The following is a 6,000-nucleotide window of genomic DNA, read 5'->3' as shown; positions in this document are numbered from 1 at the left end:
GTGTTAAGGATAACAGAGTTGCCATGCTTGGACATAGACAATTGACGTGTACGTAATAACGGAAGCGTGCTGTGTGTGGCGATACAGTAAGTAAAGTTACAGAGCCTCCGTGAATTGGAGTTTCCTGTTTTTTTTTAAATAACAGTAATCCTCCGACACCGACTGTCTAGCAAGGTCTTTCGGGAACTGAGACATTTTTTGAGTGCTCTAAATGCAGCGTTTCACAGGTTCAGCAGCAGACGACGTTCGGATTTGGGCATACGTCCGTCCGATATCCCACTTGCAGCACTGTATGCCTTCCGGTGTTGCGGTGCGATATAGATTCACACTGCAGGGATTGCTTCGCCCCATTTGAATATCTTGTATGAAACAGCTCTACTTTCCAATGTAAGCACCGCTGTATTGAAGTTTCCCAGTTTTTCGACACCTACGACTTGTGCTTCCTGCGAGTACATGCTTCAGAGATGCCCGCTACGGAGCTTCTAGGATCCTCTTAAATTACCCCACGGCACATGTTTTACGTCGCCTTGAAGTAGGTGTGCACAGCACATTTGCGGCCACTAAGCAAAATGTGCGTTACTGCCAATAATTGTCGTATGTGCTGCGCTTATCGTATTACAGTAACAATAATATTTGGCTCCTGTATTAACCAAATATAGAGCACCGTAGACCCTGAGAGGAGACTCGCAAATCCAGCAACAGCATAGATGGCTTCCCCGATCAAGTTCTTGTACATCCGTTGACTGAGGTTGCACACGTTTCTGAGTATCATGACTGCGACAGCGTCCTCTGCCCGTATATTTGCGTTAGTCGTCGTATTTTGTCACTTCTTTCCTTTGTGTTTACCGATAGCAGGCCCGGTTTCGTTGCAAAGCGATGCGACATTTAAAGACCAAAGGCATGTGTCCTAGCACATGACGGGCCGCTCCGATCAAGGCACAGTAAGACCACGGTGCAAAAAAGTATTCTTGCACCTTGAGTAAGACCTACGCCTACCATGGCATCGCGGACCCTCTGCACGGCCCAAAGTTGTGATAATATGAAGTGGAACTCCGCAGAGCGCAGTTCCACTTGCTAGACGATACTGTATCGACGCCGCATGCTGAAGGGTACGCAAGAGCATGTGGTGTAAGATAGCTAAACCGCCACATTTCGCACCCAAGTTAAAAATATCTCAGTATAAAGCTTGCAGAGGAACGCAGGGTCAAAGTACGCTTCTTATTCAAGTAATGTCTAGACAGCATGTGTACCCTACTTACTCTCCTATGCGGAGATAGTAAATTTCTCTTATTCATAAAAAATGCAGGGTAATTTCATTGTAGGTTTTTGGCGGATCCCTATTTACCAAACCTCCAGGTTGACCCAGAGGTCCTCTATGGCAACGGACATCTAACACTCGCTCTTTGGTGTGGGTGAACTTATCGATATTGATAATACCTTCATGTTTTTCATATGAGCCATAAACTATGCAACGGTATGGATTGTAAGCGACATTTCACCGAGAATGGGTCCGGCCTCTTTGCACACAGCTCCAACAGGAATCGGAGAACGGCCGCCCTAAAGTCGCTAAATATACTTGCATGATTGTGGTATAAAACATCCAAGGCAGTGGCAACCAGTTCAGTGGCATGGGCAGTTTCGGCACATACCAACACAGCATAACGTTAATAGTAACCCCTTTGTGGTTGATTGTCAGTACCTTAACTCGATCCTCGTGGCCATCTTATTTCGCCGTGTCTAGGAAACAGGCGTGCCTGTCAGCATCCGCCACTTGGTGAAGAAGGACTTAAGCGGGAGCTCTCCTCCTTCCGACATTGCTTTTGAGATGCATGTTCCGCGGGGCCGGTGATACAATAAAAAAAACACACCATATCCACTCAGTGAACGATGATGAGGTTTTGGCTTCTTGTCTCTCGCGTCCGCTTCTGTACGTTGTCGGAAGTGCCTCATGTAAATTCGTGCGACTAACTCTTTCTCGCCTGAGCACGAAGGGCACGTTCGCCTCGCCACCACCTTATAGGTTATACGCTATGGCCAGCTACAGAAGAAATTTTCACCCAGCGCATTCGGTGCTTTGTCGCACGCTCCTGCAAGGTTGCCTTCTTCAATTGTCACTTTAAGTTCAACCAGGCTTCCAAAGCCTAAAGTATGATCCCTCGCTCTTTTTCTTTAAACAGACTTGTCCCCACAAAGTTTTGAAGGTGGAGCGACAGTTACGGCAAGCAAGATTTTCAGATTGCAAAAACTAGGCACGCAGCTTGAAAATGATACTTTTTTTGCCCAGCACCGCATTTAAGTCGAATGCCCGTACGAATTGGCGTGCGAACAGCTGCACGCAAAATTAAGCCTCATGCTTCAGAGCCGTCGTAGTGAACAATCGCACGAAAAGAAACTGGCTAACTTACAACAGCGACAAGGGAAGGGTGCGCGTGCGCCAGGAAAGTGTGCTGTGATCGATTGATTGACATGTAGGGTTTAACATCCCAAAACCACTATATGATTATTAGAGACGCCGTAGAGGAGGGCTCCTGAAATTTCAACCACTATAGGGTTCTTTAATGTGCACGCAAATCTGAGCACACAGGCTTACAATATTTACACCTCCATCAGAAATGCAGCCGCTGCAGCCGGGATTCAATCCCACGACCTGTGGGTCAGCAGCCGAGTACCTTAGCCACTAGTCCACCGCAGCGTGGCTGAAGTGTATGGTGCATAGCTTTTCTTCTTACAAGCCAAACGTAGCCAAGACTTCAGTTCTAAATCTGAGGCTGCATTTCAATACAGGCCCTGAACTGTATGTAACCTAAAAACAATTTGGGCCGCCGACATCACTTTGAGCCGGACAGAACATTCTCGTAACGATGAAGCTTCAATGAAGCGTGTGTTCAGCGAGTGTTCAGAAGCACACAACCTTATTTATTAAAATATAATTATATAAATTGGTGAACCAAAAAGCAATAAAGGAGCACTCTTATTACAACGAAAACTAGGATTTGCCTTATCTCATCATAAACTGACCAAGGCGTACCTCCGTGCTGTAATTGTCGACCACATGCGTATTTAGACCTTGATGGGACAAGGAATCTCAATGACACAGAAGCGATCAGCCACATGAGTCGCAACACAGTTATCTCGAAAACTGTTAAAGCCTTCACTGTGGAAGCGTATCAACGTAGGCGCTCTTTGGTCATCAATTGGCCCTTGCGCCATTAAAAACCACTCGCACCAACGTAGTACAGAATTGTATGCACTTCTCAGAGTGTGCCGACACACATGAGCAGTTGGCTTCTTCAACCTCGGAATCGCTTTACAGTTTCTTCAGCTTGAAGTAAATATGACGCGGTTCGCCGAAAAGGCTCAATGTTTGAGCGCACAGCGCAACTGTATCCGCTGTTTCGTCAGCGAAATCATTTATGCTGATGAGAATGAGGCAGTTCATGGCCAGCATTCTTTCGCCTTCGATGAAGCAACGCGATCCGACACAGCAAAAAAAAAAAAAACTCCAGCAGAGCGCCAAGCGAAAGCGCCACGTTGACATTGTTAGGGCTAACCACACATCTTTGTTTTTGAGACCAGTGTTGCCCACAGATGGAGCGTTTTCTGCAATTGGCAATGGTATCATCATCCGTGCTGTCAGGGGAGAAGCTTCTTATTTCAAGGCGTGTACGTCGGCAGCGTTGCCATTGTGTGCCGTAGGCGCCGATGACGATGAAGAACAAGCTCGTTCCAAGCCACATATTTTTCCTCCGCCTAGCTGGCGGTTGGCCTCCGCCTATCTTGGCGTGGTGCTTCCTCTGGTGCTGCCTCTGGTGCTTCCTGAGGCCTGAGCGTCCGGTTTAATTTTGGGATCTACCACCGCTGCTACTTCAAGGGCACCTTCGTGCTTCCTCCTGTGGGGGAGCGGCCGGATCGGGCGGTGTTGTTAAGCCTATTACCCTGATGTCTCTTTCCTCTCCCGGCCAGGCAGATTCTGCCTGGTCGGCTTCCCTTCCTAACAGTGATTTTCCAATCGATTTATTTTTGTGCAGTGGTCTGAAGAGCGTTCCTGTGGCCCTGGTTCCAACCAACGGCGAATCTATTCGCATGAAAAACCCGAAACTACTTCAGGAAGAACTCCGGAAGATTTCCGATTATTACACAATGATTACTGAGGTGCGTCAATTTGGGCGTGGAGGCATCCTGTGCTGCTCGCCAGACCAGGCCTGCATCACAGATCTTCTAAAATGCACAATGTTTGCCTCAAATCCGGTGAGCTGTTTCGTACCTGTCCATTTGGCCTGTGTGAAGGGACTGGTTCGAGGAGTGGACTTGAGCCTTACAGCATCCGAAACACTTGAAAAGTTTGCGGCCGCAGGAGCAGTCTCTGTATTTCGATGCTCGCGAAACGTTGAGAACAAAAAGGTCCCCACAGAATCAGTGATTGTGACTTTTGCCGGCACGTCTCGACCGACAGAAGTTAAGGCATAGCCACTAATTTATCGTGTAGATGCACTATCCCCTCGTCCACTGCAGTGCAAAAAATGCTGGAGGTATGGGCATACCATCAAGGGATGTAGATCGGATGTGAGGTGTCGCACATGTACTGACCAACATAAAACCGACAATTATTCAGCCCAAGAGGTGAGGTGCTGTCTATGCAGAGGAAATCACGCGGCTGACGATGAAAGTTGCCCCATGAGGACATTTGATTTGCAACTTCTAGAAATCATCGAACAACAACGATGCTCCCGGCGTGAAGCCCGATCTATTCTTTCTGAGCGCTCACGTGGCTATGCCTCCGTTGCCGACCGGGCAAACCAGATGCTTGAGTCGTCATTGCCTGATTTAACAACATTAACGGTGAAAAAGGCCATGCCAAAACTTATGGAATCTCTATTCGTGAGCCTAACGGAGTCATTGGCACAAATAGTGAGCACTCAGTTGAATCAAATATTGCAGGGAGGTAACCAACCTGCCGTGCCCCCTTCTCTACCTTCACCAGTTAAGGTTACTGATATTCCATCGGAACCAGGCCCTTCGAAGTCAAAGCCAGACACGCCGAACACTGGACATAGAATAAATATGCCTCTTGTACAGGACCTGGACTGGAGCTCGGACTCCGGTTCTCATGTCTCACAACCAGAACAAATGGATTCTGATTCAAGAAATATGAAACGACGGGCTTCTCCCGAGACACAATGGTCCTCAGTTAGTCCTAAATCAAGAAATAAGAAATATCAGAAAGAAAACCCATCAAAAAAGGATTTTTAGGGGTGAAGCTCCTTAGGGCGTGGGCTGTGCGTCCCCTGTAGCCTGTATGTAGCCACCTCTAGTTTAGTTCTTGCAGTGTTCACTAGATGGCGGTACCGTCCCCTGTATGTAGCCACTTCTAGTTTAGTTCTTGCAGTGTTCACTAGATGGCGGTACCGTCTCCTGTATGTAGCCACCTCTCGTTTAGTTCTTGTAGTGTTTACTAGATGGTGGTACTTGTAGCTGATGATGAAAAGATGCAAGATGTTATAAACTGGAAAGCGGTACTTGTAGTTGATAAAAGACGCGAGATCTTATAAAATAGGAATGATGTCACATATGGCGCGTGTCATTGGTTGAAGGCAATCGTTCGATTTAGTGCGGCGACGTACGCTAGGGGGAGCGTTGTAATAAAATCCGTTCGCTGTTGGCGCGCGCTCGGAGTCGCCGGATGGATAAGGCTGCACAGCGGAGAGAGCGCAAGGCGGCAGCAGCGCGCGCTCGCAGACAGAATCCCGATGTGCGAGCGCGCGAGGCAAGGGACATCGCAAGCCATCCATCGTCTAAGAACAAATAAAAGTTGATTTGTGTATATACACACACAGCGTTTCTCACGTCTTTACATGATGATCGACTGGGCGAATTACACGGAAGATTCACAGTTTACCCATGAATCCCTCCGGAGCTTCGCCCATTCATCATCATTCACCCCGTGAATATGCCGTAATTTTTTTTAAAGGATAGCATCTTGGAGAAAGCAGTGAGTGATGC

Source organism: Rhipicephalus microplus, chromosome 3, assembly GCF_043290135.1.
Source record: "Rhipicephalus microplus isolate Deutch F79 chromosome 3, USDA_Rmic, whole genome shotgun sequence".
Classification (NCBI taxonomy): Eukaryota; Metazoa; Arthropoda; class Arachnida; order Ixodida; family Ixodidae; genus Rhipicephalus; species Rhipicephalus microplus.
The sequence above is the reverse complement of the archived record's forward strand: the minus strand, read 5'-3'. Positions refer to the sequence as shown.